The sequence below is a fragment of the Protopterus annectens genome, chromosome 9.part0 (genome assembly GCF_019279795.1).
Source record: "Protopterus annectens isolate FY-2018-M chromosome 9.part0, PAN1.0, whole genome shotgun sequence".
Classification (NCBI taxonomy): Eukaryota; Metazoa; Chordata; order Ceratodontiformes; family Protopteridae; genus Protopterus; species Protopterus annectens.
This window is the reverse complement of record NC_056743.1, coordinates 1,532,826,501-1,532,844,631: the sequence shown is the minus strand read 5'-3', so window position 1 is coordinate 1,532,844,631 and position 18,131 is coordinate 1,532,826,501. Positions and strand designations below refer to the sequence as shown.

The 18,131-nt window shown below is 40.7% G+C and overlaps 1 protein-coding gene across 2 annotated transcripts in view; it reads right to left on the bottom strand.

The window, feature by feature from the left end:
* The window catches only part of DHX16 (DEAH-box helicase 16), a 983,432-nt gene that overhangs the window by 446,216 nt on the left and 519,085 nt on the right, over positions 1–18,131 (bottom strand). The gene's annotated exons all lie outside the window — the stretch shown is intronic.

The window sequence follows — 18,131 nt, the reverse complement described above, 5'->3', positions numbered from 1 at the left end:
TAGCCAAGGCTTATTTTCAGAGTAGAACTCAAACTAATATGGGATATTTGGCTGGGAAAATGGGTATATTCTCTGCTTGTGAAGGACATAGTACATTTGGATGCTAACAGCCATGGACTTCACACATCTCTGAGGAGGGGGGGAGGGTCTATGGAGATTAAAGTAAAAATAGAGGACACTGTGACTATTACCAATCTGGAAGGATTAGGATTAAATAAATGGGGTATGATTGTGGGATATGTGGCCAAGGAGTTGGAAAAGAATACAGCAACAGCATCTGATGGGATATGAAATAAGAGACTATGGAAATGACTGTAGAGTTATCTTCCCCTTGAGATAAAACCACAATTTAATTTTGCCAAAACACATGGAAATTACACCTCCAGGCAGTGGGCATCGCAGATTTTACATAGGGAAGACAGATCGTACCCTTAGGGAACATATTAGAGTACATTTGTATAGTGTTCAGAATGGAAATAAAAATAATGCCATAGCTAAATATGTCCTGAACACTAGACTTGAGCATGATTTTAAATTCAGGGTGATTGAAGTTATACATGAAACAGCCCAAATGGGTAACGTAGAAAATAAAACTGAAGGGGGCAGAACTGAGATAGATTTTAAAACTCAGGGCTGACAAGGGAGCTGGACTTAATGAAGTGGTTTCCATTAAACGTATATATACTCAAAGCTAGAGATTTACCTAGGTGATTTTGTGTATATATGAGTCTAGATATACTTTGGGTGTCATGATGGAGTGCTCAAATGCTTAACTTTGTTTATAAAGCATGATGTGCCTTTAAGAAAGCTTGGATGATGATGTCATTAATGAATGGGGGGGTGACAACACATATCATTCGATGTTTTAAGTTAAAATGTTTTATAAGTATACACTGAATAAATGTGTGTCATTAAGGTCTGAAGAAGCCACGCTGATGTGTTGAAAGTGCTTACCTAAATAAAGTACGACTTGGTTTATTTTATATGCTTGCTGTGCTTCATTTTGCCTAGAAGTATTTGATTTTTATTATTATTTGATTTATATTAATACATTACGTTTACCCGTGGACTATTTTTACTTTGCTACTGTTTACTTGTGTTGGAGGTCAATGGGAGTATGGCATAAAGTAGAGGAATTAATGTGTTGGAGCTTGGAACCATTCCACCAGGGCAAGGAGATTCACCTAAACATCATGGACTTGAACTTATGTTATTAGAGGGTGTTAATTAGAGGGTGTTAATCCTCTATTGGGACATCATTTTAGTACAAACTGTAATAGTGAAGTTGGTGAAAGTGCTTATGATACTGTGGCCTTGAGAAGGGGACTGAATAGTCTTGAAGATTGCTTATATAAACTGAAGGGACTGCAAATGCAGAGATTTCATTTTGAGGCCTGCCACAAAGTTGCAAGTGGTTCCGTGGGGTTTGAACATTGAAACAGGCCTGGGATATACAAGACTGATGAGCAAGTTTTTTAAAATAGAGGAAGATAAGTTAACAAGTGCGATTCAGAAAATACAGGAATCATTATATCAAACATTTCCACCAATGGCAGTTGATAAAGCAGTGGATGGTGTGACTGATGATGTGAGTGCCTATGAACAACGTTTAATTAACCAAAAGAAGAAAAAATTAGACAGAAATGTTACTGATTTCAGAGGGGGCCATGTGTTTTCTTGGCTTAGGATTGAAAACGTGAGCGACCGAGAAAGTGAGTTGACTAAGGTGATTAGTCAATCACAGACTAATATGACAGTTGAAAATATTCCTGCGAATGATAACATGGTAACTAATGACGGGAATCGTTTAGAGAGAAAAGATGTAATCACGAGCCAAGTTGCTATGCCAGTAGTGACGGAGGTTGAGAGAACAACACAAGAGGGACCTGTGGTGGTTACAAGGAAACAGAATTTTATGGTGGAAAAACAAGAGTTTCCTGAACCACCTTTTCCTATTCATATGGAGAAAGGGCAAGAAGTATATCAATCAAAGAGTAGAGGGTGGACGAAATGGAAACAACCCACAGACCCGGTGCAATATCCAACCATCAAAAAGATGTGGGACTCAAAGAATCATTCGTTTTAAATTTATCTAGAAAGGACATTGAGCGAGCTAGAAGCGACTGTACTTAAGGGTTTATCTTTCATCCCTGCAAGGAATGCAGATATTTTGCAGACATTAATAGATTTGAAAGTTTTTACTAGGAATGTAATGCTTAAATTAATGCATCCAGATAATGAAAATATGCATATATACGGTTTTAAAAGGTTGAATAATTATGTGCCTGTAAATCACCCCATTCTCGAAGCATATGCTAGGATTTGTGAAGGTGAGTTACATCATTTATTTGAAGAAGGGGGGCATGGTAAATGTTTTTATAACTTAACATATGCTGAACAGGAAGCCCTCAAGTTGATTAAAGGGGATGATTCCACTGTCATTCGACCCGCTGATAAGGGTGGCATGATAGTGGTGCCGGATAGAGAATATTATTATGATTCAGTAAAGGCTATGCTTGGAGAAGGGGATGTATATCATAAAATTACTTCAGGATGCAGAAGTAGAATAATTAGAAGGATTCAAATAAAGTTGAATGAGTATTTAATGAGTTACTCCATCACGACAGAATTAATGCAATTTCTCACAGTAGAGTACCCAATGGTACCCATGTTGCAAGCATCACCAAAGGAACATAAAAGCTTGGTTAACCCACCCTATAGACCCACTGTGGCGGGCACAGGGTGGGTAACCGAGCCCTTTTCTATTTTCATAGAGAAACAAGCGAGACCTATGTTAGATAAATCTGAAATAATACTGAAAGACACCAAACATTTTTTTACAAGATTTATTTACTTTCACTAATACATATTCTTTGAGTGAATCTGTACTGTTGGTGATTGAAGTTATATACGAAACAGCCCGAATGGGTAATGTAGAAAATAAAACTGAAAGGGCAGAACTGAGATGGATTTTGAAACTCAGGGCTTCACAAGGGAGCTGGACGTAATGAAGTGGTTTCCATTAAACCTATACTCAAAGCTAGAGGTTTACCTTTGTGATTTTGTGTATATATGGGTCTAAATATACTTTGGGTATAGTGATGTAGTGCTCAAATGCTTAACTTTGTTTATAAAGCATGATATGCCTTTAAGAAAGCTTGGATGATGATGTCATTAATGAATAGGGGGGACAACACATATCACTGGATGTTTTAAGTTAATGTTTTATAAGTGTACGTTGAATAAATGTGTGTCATTAGGGTCTGAAGAAGCCATGCTGATGTGGTGAAAGCGCTTAGCGCTAAATAAAGTATGATTTGGTTTATTTTATATGCTTGCTGTGCTTTGTTTTGCCTGTAAGTATTTGATTTTATTATTATTTAATAACTATGTTTAATCTGTAATGTGGGGTTTCATATATGCATAGAAAAAAACAAGTTTCTATTGTTATTTTCATAGAGTATACACCATAAGTTATCTTGTTTAACAACTTCCATTTACTCCAACATTACAGAAGTTTCTCAGTTCCTTCCATCCCTTTGACCACACTCCTCCTAAACATTATTGTGTGTGTCGTGTTCCCACAAATTCCATTTATTTCTATGAAATGTATTCTACCAATTTCTAAAAATCCAACACCTACATTGTTTACCTCATTTATAACATTAAGCTTAGCAAAGTCTTAATCTACCTAAGCAAATTGTATCCTATAGCTAAGCTTAAAAGAATCATTTCCTTAGTTACAACCATGTGTTCCTGCAACAATTCTGTCAAAGCACTCTGTAGGGAAGTTTTAAAATCTGCCAACTCATTACATTATCAAAATCATGTTCTGAGTTATCTCTCTAATTATTTATCTATTGATCTGTTTATCTATCTATCTATCTATCTATCTATCTATCTATCTATCTATCTATCTATCTATCTATCTATCTATCTACCTATCTATCCACCCATCCATCCTTCCTTCCTTTATTAAATGGATTAGTCCCACTAGGCTAGTGGCCTCTTTTCAGAGGAAACCCGAGGTGGTAGTTATACCCCTAGAGGAAATCTGGCCAGGGCATGGTGCCATGGGATCTTTTACATCCACATGAGCCTAACACCAACTCAAGCAGATGGGGCCTTGTTTTTACATCTCATTTGAAGGACTACGTACTCAGGAGTGCATCATCCACTTATGCTGCACTGCCCTGTCGATCTTCTTGGTGCACCAAAGGCAATGTACTACCTGTTGCACCACTGACAATGCTCTTCTCTATCACGCCTCCAATTGCTATTTGCCCGAGGAAAAAAATCGTCTGAAGTCTACTTGGGGTAAAAAAAAAAATACATAAACAATTCCATACAAAAATTCTAAATCTTCTGGAACTTGTGAATATTTGGGAGCCTTACACAATCCTTCCCATTATTTCTTTGCAAACTACTTTTCCATTTTCTTTTCCAAATCTTTTCTAAACATCCTATGGTTGCATCTTCTAGTTTTACAATATTTTATACACCCTACTAATTATCTCTCTTTTTAACTGCAGCTTCTGTCTTAGACTAAACTAAAAACTCCACCACAGCTGGTCTTTTCACTTAGCTCTTCCATATCCCTGATATGGAATGCATTTTGTAATAATCTACAGTCCAAACTTCTGCGTAGCCTTAGCCCACTTTATCATCTTTCTCTCCATAGCTATTTGCTCCCAATACACTGTTTCCTCTGCTATTTTTCTACAATAAATGTCAGCACTCTCTTGCCAGTATTCTATACCCCTTCTTGCACACAACTACTGGTTAAATCTCATTTCTCCATTCTTGGATTGGCTTAGTTCTTAAATCTTTTCTGCAGCTTTATGAATATAATATTTGGTATGGTTGTTGCTATTTTCCTTAAGGACCTGTATCCAAAATTGTAGACTCTAAACTGCGATGGTGGTGCTGCTGTAGTGTTGTCGCCTCACAGTTAGACGTTGCCCGTTCGATTCTCAGAGAGTCTTCTGTGTGGCGACATGCATGAATGGACGTTCCTTCGTTGAAGGTTGTGCGTTAGGCCTGGCAAGCCAGCACGTAAAAGCTACTGCCAATCATTAGCAGACTGGAGTTTCGTTGTGGTGACCCCTAACCAGGAAAAGCCGAAAGACACAAACAAATCCAAAATTGTAGCCTGTTCATCTCTTGAACTAAACAAATCCAAAATTGTAGCCTCTCCATCTCTTGAACTAACCCATTTCATTATCATTTTCCAATCTGATTTATAATCTTCTGCTTGAGTAACATATATCGGGTTTTAATTGTACAGCTCAACAGGTACCCCTAAACCACCTAATTCCACTTGGAGAATCAGCTTATCCCATTTAACCTTTGCCTTCTTCCTACCCTCAAACAACATTATTCAGCTCATTATCAACTGTCATCCAGATAACAAAAAAAGTCAGACCTGAACACAAGACATACGGGACTAAAGCCATTTTTACTGCTTGTATTTTACTACCCATAGCCATATTGATTACAATACCATTTTCATACTTTTTGTACTATTTTATGCTTAGTCTCTTCCCACATAGCCTTAGCTGCCACAACAGAAACATTTTAATCCATACACAAATAGTGCTCTAGCTTTTGTTTAATCTGTTTCAAAATGTTCCAAAACAATGAAATGCCCTTTTCTGGATTTATCAAGTACACAACAATATCACCTATTCACAAAACTAATGTTTCTTGAATACTCGCCAGTTACATCATTCTAAATATAAAGCAAATTGGGAGGAAAGAAAACATCCCTGCCTATTTCATCTGTTCCAACACAGTGTGTCAGAGAGGTGCCATCCCACCTTAATTTTTTGCGTCAGATTCCTCCTCTATCATTACTATTAACCCTGACAACCTAAATTGCTGCTGTAAGGAAAGCTCGTCAGACACCAGGAATGATTAGCATGTTCTTTTAATTGACAAAATGGAACTTCATCAGATAAACTTCCCATTAAACCTCTCTCTTTTATTACAAAGGTAGTCCAATCAAAAAAAGTAGTCCCAATGTTCTAGCAAAAGTTAAACATTTAGCCTTTTTAAATTTTACTGCACTGTAAATTATTTGGATTAAAAGTGTGACACGATGATCGATGAATGGGGAATGGCCCTTTAAATGAACCCGGGATTTTAATTATTACTGGATTTTGATTGGATTACTTTTTTAATATAAGGAACAGGTTTTACTGAGAAATTTATCTGATGAAGTTCCAATCTGGCAATTAAAGGAATAAAAGCGCTCATCTATTCTTGGTGCCTAATAAGTCTTCCTTACAGCAGCAATCTAAGTTGTCATTTTTTATTGTGATTTTATTACTTTTTCTAATTATTATTAATCCTATTATTCTATTACTGAATGCAAATACTACCATTGCCTTACTCAAAATCTAGTCTACCTCTACCAAATTCTTTCACCGCATCAAGACTCTCCAACCAAAGTGGTATTTCCTTATCTCCACTTCAATCTGGATCCACCTTGATCTGATAAAGTTATCAAAATGTTTGCCTTCCCTCCACAAAACCTATGGATTCACATCTATAATTTGTGTTAATATCCTTGCCATTCTCTTAGCTAATACAGACATAAACACTTTAAAATCATAGCTTAAAATCAAAACGGGTTAATTTGAAGCCAGATCTGAAGGGATTTCACTCTCTTTTGGCAATTCAGCCATCACTGCTTTCTTCCGAGATGCTAGTACCTCTCATTTTTACTATTAAGCAAAGTCTTTTAGATATTTTATCACTCTCTTCCATTCTAACTTCTAAATTTTCATAAGAATACCCTCTATTCTTGGAGACTTCCCTGTTGACTGATTACAAATCACTTGTTTTATCTCATCAATTCCTATCTTAACAGCTGAGCCTCATCTTCCTCTGACTTTGGCATAACTAGGGCTTCTATGATTATCTCCAGTTACAAGTTCTCTAAATTTCCCATTTCGCCTGCTTTATATAAGTTTTCAGACCATTTCTGAAATATCTCTAATACCTATATAAGATCTCTGTTTATTTTCTTGTTATAGGCTCCTTATATTTGACAAGTCTTTCTATTTTCTGTTGATTAAGCTGTTGTGCTACAAGTTTTTATGTTCATAGGTGTATACTGGGCTAATGACTACTAAGGCCCTTAAAAGCCTAGCCGTGCAACCCAAATGTAACCAACAAATTTGATTTATATAGGTGGTGATTTACTAAATGCCTCAGTCCATCAGAGACATAGGAGCCAGACCCGGGGTGAATTTCTGACTACTCATCCACAGTTGTGCTTAAAAAGGGATAGGGAGGATCTCTGTTTCACATGGATGGGGTGTTTGCTTCAGAGAATGGAAATTCTCTGAGAAACAACTCTCTCCAACATGTCCTATTTATGTCACAAGCAGGCCTTTTAATCTAATAGTTCTGGTTCAGTTTGTTTTGCAGATATGCAAAAAGTTCTTCAAAACAGGGTCTAGGGATGCCCTGTATGCCAGGCAAAGCTAATTTCTTAGACGTTTGTATGATACCAAGTAAGGAGACAGGGCTCTGAGGCATTTAGAAAATGATACTGTGTTTACTCCCTGTATACCTTTTGTAGGGAACCTTTGTGGGCATTCCAATTGCTGAATATGTCTGGTCAGTTACATACCAAAGAGGGCATTACACTCTATGATGGGTCTGATGAGGACGGAGTACAGTGCTATGATGACCGGTCTGGACCTAGAAGCCATACTCTCTGCTTATGCAACATAGAAATATTTTCTTACTACCTTGGACACATGCTGGTTGAACGCTAGGTTACTTACTATGGGTTCCCAGATTCCTGACTAGTGAATCAACTTTTAAGGGTGTTTTAGTGATGATGTAGTTAACTGGGGTGGTAGACTTCCCAAAAGGTACTATAATGCATTTGTTGTTATTAAGTTTTAAGTCATGGCTTTGGCACCAAGAGTTTCTGTATTAGACCTTCCTGAAGGGTGTTCTCATATTTGGGGGGGATTTACATCTGCTTCCAGTTTGCAATCCTCTGTGAACTTGGTCAGTCAAAGGTCTTTGACGTTGGCTTTGACATCTGAGAAGAAGATGCCAAAGAGGAGTGGGCTTAGTAGACAACCCTGGGGGACTCCACTGGTGACTGGCTTCTCTGTGGAGGTGGCCTCACAGATTCTAATCCCCTGGGTCCTATCAGTGAGCCAACTAGCTATTGAGAATGTTATAAAGGGGTTTATACCTAGTTCAATATGTTCGTTGACAATGTCTGAGTGGGGTATTGTATCAAATGCTTTAGCTAGATCTAGGTATTCAGTGAATACTGTTTTCCCATTATCCATTGCCTTAGGGACCTTTTCAAAGAAGTCCACCAGATTCAGTAAGCAGGATCTTCCTTTGACAAAGCCAAACTGGGATGAATCCAGTGTCTGGAGGTCTCATGTCTTTAATTATATTTCCCTGGTGATTCTTTTTAAGGCTTTGCAAATAAGCATAGTCAGATTAATAGATCTGTAGTTTCTAGGATCTGTTAAAGGTCCTCCCTTATGAAGAGGGATGACCATTGTAGTCCTCCATGCACTTTGCACAAAGTCTGATTTAAGACTACAATTAAATAATGACTTCTGGGGTCCTGATAAATCCTATTTTAGACTATTCAGGAGACATACTAAGATGTTACTGGGGCTCACTGAGGCCATGTTCTTGACTTTAGTGAGTATAGGCAGTACATGCTTCCTAGTTATAGATGGAGGGGTTATTTTTGAGAGTATTTTTTGAGGGGATGGTTAGGGTGGAAGGGTAAAGTTGGAAATTTTGTCCACCAACAGGTTTGCTATACCACCAGGCTCAGTGACTGTGGCACCATTAACCACCAGTTCAGCACACTGCTGTGAGCTGTCTGACGTTTCTGACATCTTTCACCTGGGAGGCTAACAACCTCAAAGTTACCTTTGCTTGACCTAATTAGCCCTCTTAGTTGTCATTTTACTTTGATAACAGAGTGTCTATCTTTATTGGAATTGCCCTTTCTGATTTTTGCCACAATTGTCTAGGGTGTTATCAAAAAAAGCTGTTTATTAGCAACCTTTTGCATTAATGCATACTATCTAAATACTACATTATTTCCATTAGCATTCTGCAGTTGCTCCTCTCTTCTTCTTGTTCTGTGAAATTCATCTTCTAAAATACTTGAATTTTTTTCAGACCCTCTAAATTCCAATAACCTCTTTCCCTATATATCTTTCTGTCTTATTTCTACCAGGCTTTCAAAGTCCATTTGTTATTTTATCCAACTTACAAATTATTCCTTCTAAAGTAATTTATATATTTCCTTATTAAACTTTAATCATACATATTACCCATTCCTTAAATTTCTCTCTTTTTAGTATAAGTAGGGAATCACCAACATTTCATTTTGCATTATTACCCTCCATATTTATTTTATTTTTTACTGGTGCATGATCTGACAGTTATTAGACTGGTATCACATCCTTCCATTAAATATACACACTCCTAAAAAAATATAAATTCTATCCAAACCAGCCCAGGTATTGTACCTTTGGGAATAATTTGTAAATTCAAAGTTCCTGCTACTGAATTCACATCTTCCATACCAAAAAAAAAAACTTTCCTGTAACTAGTGTAGTCCAGATTCAGAATTGCTGTATCCAGTACTGTATGTAAGCTTCTGAGCCCCCCCCCCCCAAAGCTTTCTGTATTGGAGGGAAGCCTTCTAGCTCATCAGTGGGAGTGGCAAGCACTAGAGCACTAGGTAACCTATCTAACACATAAGGAGTGGTTCTGGCCCGGAAATTGTAGTTATTGGCCGTTTGGGCAGTTTTTCCATCTCTCTCAACTTTCTGATTTAAAAGCCAACATTTGCACTTGTTTCCCCCTTTCCTGTAACTAGTTTAGTCCAGATACAGATTCTTAGGTTTAGCACTTGAATTTGCTTATTCGTGATCAGCACTTGTTCAGAACTTGTAAGCACTAAATAACCTAATTACTACAGCACTCAACCTTCCTCATTACCTAGAGGAAAACAGTTTTGGTACTTACTTTCCCCACTTGCTTAGAGAAAAACAGCTCTTGTACTTACTTTCCTCACTATCTAGAGGAAAATAGTTTTTTATTCAGGCATGTCCAAGGGTCAGCTCCCAGTGTTCTCTCCTGTCTATCTGATGAATCTGGGCATCTTGGGGCAATGCAGAAATTGCCTCATGTACACAGACAACCCTCTATTCCTACCACCCAACACTACAACCTGTGAGAGATGCACTTATCTAGCCAAACTGGAGGTAAAGCTCCCTCCAATCAAGACTGAACTTGACAGTCAAGAGGAGAAGTTAAACACTTGCACCACAACCCACTCATCACATAGTCTCACTAAATCTACACCATCAAAATCCACACATAGAAACACAAAAACATTTGCTGTGGCTTCCAATAATAATCTGCTCAAGCAACAGAGACCTCCAAAGCAGAAATGCAAGCAACCCCCACCACCCGAACACAACCCAAATGACACATAGCCCGCAGACTCAGTGTGCCACTCAACCACAGCCAATAAGGCAAAACAACGTACCCAACACACTAGTCATAGTTGACTCTATAGTCAGGCACAGTGATGTACCACTCACCAGGCTAAACAAGGAGAAGGTTACTGTCAGCTGCCTGATGGGTGCCAGGATCCGCCACATAACCCACGCACTCAGATCACTCCACAACAAGTACAAATATGACTCTGTCATTGTTCATGTTGGTGTGAATGACCTGAGACGTACCTCCCTGGACTACATGAAAAGAGACATGGAAGAGCTCTCCGATCTTGTAGCCCAAGCAGGTATGACCCTAGCCCTGAGTAGCATTCTGCCATCACCCAGAATAATGCCGCAGTACAAGGACAAAATGACTGACCAACAATTGGCTAAGCTTCTGGTGCCATTCTAAAGGGATCCAGTATCTGTCTGCCTGGGATGACATGGTCGACAGACCACGATGCTTTGCCAGATGGCCTACACCTCTCACTCCTGGGATTCCGGATACTGGATAAGGTTCTTGCCGCCCCTATAGTGCCTTTTTTAGGTAAGGTTCAAATGACAAATTCACCACTGTAACAGGAACAGGCAAGCAAAAACTGAGGGTGATGCTACTCAATGCTAGAAGTCTAAATCTCAAAATGCACTCACTCGAGGCACTTCTTTAAATGGAAAACATCGATACAGTACAGTTGTGTGCATTTACCATAAATGTAGATGTTCGACTGTATTCACTGTTACAGTCATTACATTTGGGTAATCCTGCTGGCAGGTTGCCCTCAGTCGGCCTGAATTCCAAAGTCTTGGGTCCTGCGTCAGTTGCTGTCACCCCCTTCCCTGACGTCAGGTCGTCAGGGGTACAAAAGATGCAGCCGACGCCATTTTCTTCAGTTTTTCTTGCCCCAGATGTCAGGTGCCCCCAAAAGGGTAGCCAAAATTTTTATATCTATGTATGTATAAAACATACATGCACCAATATAAACTTTACCTTCATCTACAAGCAAATACACCACATAGGTTGTATAGATCAGAGAAGGAAAGATAAGTTCCAGCAGAAATAAGGGGGATGGCAGGTGGGTAACCTGGACTGCAACAGTGAATACACTCGAACATCTACATTTATGGTAAGTGTACACAACTGCACTATGTTCTTCATGTTTCACTGTTGCAGTCATTACATTTAGGTAGAGTCCCAAAGCTATGGTTGGGGGGCTGGAGCTAAACAGCATTAGGAGCGGCTATGAGGCTCTGCAGAACTGCAGTGGCAAAGCCTGCCCTGGATTTAGAGTAAAGTAGCAGATGGTCATGCTTTGTAAAGGTGTGCACTGAACTCCAAGTAGCAGCCTCTAAAATGTCTTTAGTTGGTACTCCCCTGAAAAAGGCTGCTGAAGTGGCTGCAGCTCTGGTTGAATGTGGCCTAATGCCCTCAGGCACTGGCTTGCCATGCTGTGAATAGCAGAAACAAATGCAGTGGCCTATCCACTTTGAAATAGTCTGCTTGGAGATAGCCTTTACCTTGTGATCCTGCAGCATATGTGACTAGTAATTGCTCTGTCTTCCTGAAAACTTTAGTTTTGTCCAAATATAATCTAAGTTGTCTGTGTACGTCCACAGAATGCAGAATTCTCTCCCCCTTGTTCTGTGGATTTGGATAAAAGTTGGCAAAGGAATAGTTTTGGTTAAGAGCTATACTGGACACCACCTTAGGCATAAATGTTGGGTTTGTCCTCAGAGACCCTGTCTGGATAAAAAAAATGATAAAAGGTTCCACAGCCATGAGTGCCTGTAGTTCTGACACTCATCTTGCAGAAGTTATTGCTAGGAGCAGAGCTGTTTTTCAAGATAAAAACTTTATATCAGCAGTAGCAGCTGGCTCAAAAAGAGGTAGGGTGAGATTTTCCAAGACATAACTGAGGTCCCATGCAGGTATTGGCGATCTCCTTGGGAGGCCTTAAATTTTTCGCTCCTCTGAGGTACTGCCTTAATAAAGGATGAGAAAAGATTGGTGGCTCTGTATTGTAATGAGCCGAAATGGCAGAGGCATGAATTTTAATTGATGAAAAAGATGGGCCTTTGTCCAGCATCTCAGTTAAGTATTGCAACATCTGAGGAATATTTGGTACAGCTGTATCAGTTCCTTGTGCCTGGTTCCAAGCATAAAATCTCTTCCATTTTCCAGCATAGGATTTCCTAGTACTAGGCCTTCTGGCTTCCAAAATGACATCCAACACAGCTTTACTGAGAGGTGTGCTTTGTATGGCTTCATTATCCGCCATGCTGCCAGGTTTAGAGTCCCGAGCTGGCTGTGCAGGATCTGATTGTTTTGTTGGGACAGTAGATGAGGTATTTGAGGTAAGGTCCAGGCTGGGCATTGGGACAAGTTCCTTAAGATCGGATGCCAGTACTGGTGGGGCCATTCTGGGGCAATCAGTATCATCTTTGGTTTCTCCTGTCTGACCTTTAGGAGTACCTTGGGGAGGAGAGGCAGTGGAGGAAAGGCATATACCGATAGGTTTTTCCAGTTGAAAGATAAGGCGTCCACTTTCCATGCTTGTCTGTGATAAGTCCTTGTGCAAAATCTTTTTAGTTGGTAGTTGTGTGGGGAGGCAAACAGATCTATGTCCGGGCATCCCCATTTCCTTGTTATCATGCTGAAGACTTGTGGATCCAGCTGCCACTCGTAGGGATCCATGAGGTTTCTGCTTACTTTGTCTGCCACAGTATTTTCCTTTCCTGGCAGGAATTGTGCCTGCAGATGAACTTGGTAAGTCAATGTTGTGTCCCACAAAGCCATGGCTAGTTTGCAAAGGAGGTAAGAATGCGTGCCCCCCTGCTTGTTTATATACCACATGACCGTGGTGTTGTCTGTCTATCAATAGTTGTCCCGGATGAATTAGGTCCTTGAAGGCTGTCAGGGCATTTTGAACAGCTAGCATCTCTTTTTGATTGATATGTAGATGCATTTGGTTTGTGGACCAGGTGCCCTGAATGCCTCTTCCTGCCATGTGGGCCCCCCAGGCATAATCTGATGCATCCGTTGTTAGGCTCTGCCTGGCTGGGGGTAGTGTGAATGGCTGTCCCTTGTTTTGGTGACAAGCCTTCGCCCACCATCGAAACTCCTGTTGCAGGCAGGGAATGAGAGTAATCAGTGTTTCCAGGCTGTGGTAATGTTGCGTCCAGACACTGTTTAGGTACTATTGAAGTTTTCTCATATACAGTCTTGCATATGGAATTAGTAGGATGCAGGATGCCATGAAGCCCAAGGCCTGCATAATTTTTCTTGCAGATAACTGGGCCTTTGTTGCCAATCCTTTGAAAGAGGTAGTCATTTGCCTTTTTTGTCTGGCGTGATAAGCCATCTGGGCAGTTGTATTTAAGTTTGCACCCAAGAATATTATCTCTTGAGAGGGTACTAGTTTTGATTTCTTCTCGTTGACTGTGTACCCTAGGCATGTTAAAAGTCTTTTCACAAACGCCAAATGCTGTAGTAGAATGTCCTTGTTCTCTGCTTGAATTAGGCTGTCGTCCAAGTAAGGATATATTTGTATTCCTTTGTCTGCAGAAAGCAATTACTGGTGCCAGGCACTTTGTAAAGACCCTGGGAGCAGTAGATAAGCCAAAGGGCAATGCAGAGAATTGGTAATGCATTGAGCCAGCCTTGAATCTGAGGTATCCTCTGCATGATTGCCTGATTGGGACATGCAGGTATGCCTCTTTTAGATCTAAAGTTATAAGCCAAGCATTTTTGCCCAGCATGGGCAGAAGCTGCTGCAAGGTCAACATCTTGAATTTTGGTATATCCAGGAAAGTGTTTAGAATAGATAGGTCCAGTATTGGTCTCCAGGCTTTGTCCCTTCTGGGTACCAAGAACAGTCTTGAGTAAAATCCTTGTCCCTGCTCTTCCTGTGGCACTTGTTGAATAGCCCTCATGTCCATGAGGGATGAGACTTGTTTTTGTGCCTCTGCCCATTGATTTTTTGGCAGATCTGGCCAACCATTTGCCTTTGGCAGGGTATGGAAGTGAAACTTGTAGCCTTGTGACAATATGTTTAGAACCCACTTGTCCTGGGTTATAATGTGCCAATTTTGAGGAAAAAAGTGCTATTTTTCCCCTTAAGGGTGCTGCCAGGAGATAAGTGCTTGGTGCAGGCAGGGGGAAGTCATTGGGACTGTTTCCTGTATGGTTGTGATTTGTCTTCTCCACTTTTGGAGGTAGAAGCACCCCATTGCTTAGACCTGTACAAACCTTGCACCTGGGATCTGCCCCTTTGAGGTCTGACACTGGAAAGGACCAATTCTTTGTAGGCCAGTGTCTGCTAAACCTAGGTGGCTGTACTTGTAAAAAATCAGTTTGCACAGATTTAGCTTTGTCCTCCATTTTCTTTAACACCTCTTCTGCCTTAACACCAAAAGTACAGTTGTGTACCTACCATAAATGTAGATGTTCGAGTGTATTCACTGTTGCAGTCATTACAATTGGGTTATCCTGCTGGCAGGCTACCCGCAGTCGGCCTGAATTCCAAAGTCTAGGTCTGGCATCGGTTGCTGTCGCCTCCTCCCTGACGTCAGTGCGCCAGGGGTATAAAAGATGCAGCAGACGCCATTTTCTTCAGTTTTTCTTACCTAGATGTCAGATGCCCCCAAAAGGGTAGGCTAAAAATATGTCTATAAAGCACGCATGCCACAAAGTTTCCTTCATCTACAAGCAAATACACCACATAGGTTGTATAGAATAGGGAAGCACAGATATGGTCCAGCAAAGAAAAGGGGGATGGTGGGTGGGTAACCTGGACTGCAACAGTGAATATACTCGAACATCTACATTTATGGTAGGTACACAACTGTACTATGTTCATCGTGTTTCACTGTTGCAGTCATTATAATTGGGTTGAATCCCAAAGCTAAGGTTGGGAGGCTGGAACTAAATAGAATTAGGAGCGGCTATGAGGCCCTGCAGGACTGCATTGGAAAAGCCTGCCCTGGATTTGGAGTAGAGTGATAAGTGGTCGTGCTTTGTAAAAGTGTGCACTGAACTCCAGGTTACAGCCTCTAAACTGTCTTTGGTTGGCACTCCTCTGAGGAAGGCTGCTGCTCTAGTTGAATGTGGCCTAATGCCCTTAGGCACTGATTTGGCATGTTGAGAATAGCATAAACGAATGCAGTGATCTATCCATTTGGAAATAGTCTGCTTTGAGATGGCCTTTCCTTGTGATCCTGCAGCATATGCTACCAGTAATTGCTCAGTCTTTCTGAAAGCTTTGGTTCTGTCCAAGTAGAAGCACAGTTGTCTGTGTATGTCCAAAGAATGCAGAAGTTTCTCACCCTTATTCTGCGGGTTTGGATAAAAGGTAGGCAAATGAATAGTTTTGGTTGACGGCCACACTGGACACTACCTTAGGCATAAATGCGGGGTTTGTCCTTAGAGAAACCCTATCTGGATGAAAAATTATAAAAGGTTCCACAGCCATGAGTGCCGGTAGCTCTGAGACTCGTCTTGCAGAGGTTATTGCTAGGAGCAGCACTGTTTTCCATGATAAAAATTTTATGTCAGCTGTAGCGGCTGGCTCAAAAGGAGGCAGAGTGAGTTTTTCCAAGACATAATTGAGGTCCCATGCAGGTATTGGTGATCTCCTCAGAGGCCGTAGGTTTTTGGCTCCTCTGAGGAACTGCCTTAATAAAGGATGAGAAAAAATAGTTGGCTCTGTATTGTAATGAGCTGAAATGGCAGAGGCATGAATCTTAATTAATGAAAAGGATAGGCCTTTGTCCAGCATCTCAGTTAAGTATTGTAAAATTTGAGGGATATTTGGAAGTCATGTTAATTCCTTGTGCCTGGTTCCAAGCACAGAGTCTCTTCCATTTTTCTGCATAAGATGTTCTGGTACTGGGCCTCCAACATAACATCCATCACCGCTTTAGAGACAGGCGTGTTTTGAAAAGCTACATTATCCGCCATACTGCCAGATTTAAGGTCCTGAGTTGGCTGTGCAGGATCTGATTGTTTTGTTGGGTCAGTAGGTGAGGAATTTGAGGTAATGCCCATGCTGGGCATTGAGTCAAGTTCCTGAGGACTGGGTACCAGTGCTGACGGGGCCAGTCTGGAGCAATCAATATCATTTTTGGCTTCTCTTGTCTGACCTTTAGGAGTACCTTGGGGAGGAGAGGCAGTGGGGGAAAGGCATATATTGTTAAGTTTTTCCAGCTGAAAGATAGAGCATCCACTTTCCATGCTTGCTTGTGATAAGTCCTTGTGCAGAATCTCTGTAGTTGGCAGTTGTGAGGGGAGGCAAATAGATCTATGTCCAGACATCCCCAATTCCTTGTTATCATGTTGAAGACTTTTGGATCCAATTTCCACTCGTGGGGATCCATGAGGTTTCTGCTTAGTTCTTCTGCCAGAGTATTTATCCTTCCGCCAGAGTATTTATCCTTCCTGACAGGAATTGTGCTTGCAGATGTACCTGGTGAGTCAATGCTGTGTCCCACAAAGCCATGGCTAGTCTGCAAAGGGGGTAGGAATGTGTGCCTCCCTGCTTGTTTATGTACCACATGACTGTAGTATTGTCTGTCCTTATCAGTAGTTATCCTGGATGAAGTAGGTCCTTGAAGGCTGTCAGGGCATTTTGAACAGCTAGCATCTCTTTTTGGTTGATATGCAGATGCATTTGGGTTTGCGGACCATGAGCCCTGAATACATCTTCCTGCCATGTGGGCCCCCAGGCATAATCCGATGCATCTGTTGTCAATGTCTGCCTAGCTGGGGGTATGGTGAATGGCTGCCCCTTGTTGTGGTGACAGGTCTTTGCCCACCATCAAAACTCCTGTTGCAGGCAGGGAATTAGTGTAATTATTGTTTCCAGGCTGTGGCAATGTTGAGTCCAAACACTTTTTAGATACCATTGTAATTTCCTCATATGCAGTCTTGCATATGGAATTAGTGGAATGCAGGATGCCATGAAGCCCAAAGCCTGCAGGATTTTTCTTGCAGTTAACTGGGTGTTTGTTGCCAACTTTTTGAAATATGTTGCCTTTGTTTGTCTGGCATGAGATAAGCCATCTGGGCAGTTGTATTTAAGCTTGCACCCAGGAATATTATCACTTGAGAGGGTACAAGTTTTGATTTCTTTTCGTTTACGGTGTACTCTAGGCATGTTAATAATCTTTTTACAAAAGCCAGATGCTGTAAGTAGTATGTCCTTGTTCTCTGCTTGAATAAGGCAGTCGTCCAAGTAAGGATATATTTGTATTCCTCTTTGTCTGCAATAAGCAATTACTGGTTCCAGGCATTTTGTGAAGACCCTGGGCACAGTAGATAAGCCAAAGGGCAGTGCAGAGAATTGGTGGTGCATTGAGCCAGCTATGAATCGGAGGTATCTTCTGCATGATTGTCTGATTGGAACATGCAGGTATGCCTTTTTTAGGTCTAAAGTTACAAGCCAAGCCTTCTTGCCCAGCATGGGCAGAAGCTGCTGCAGATTCAACAATTTGAATTTTGGAATATCCAGGTATGTGTTTAGAATAGATAGGTCCAGTATTGGCCTCTAGGCTTTGTCCTTTCTGGGCACCAAGAAAAGTCTTGAGTAAAATCCTTGTCCCTGCTCTTGTGGTAAT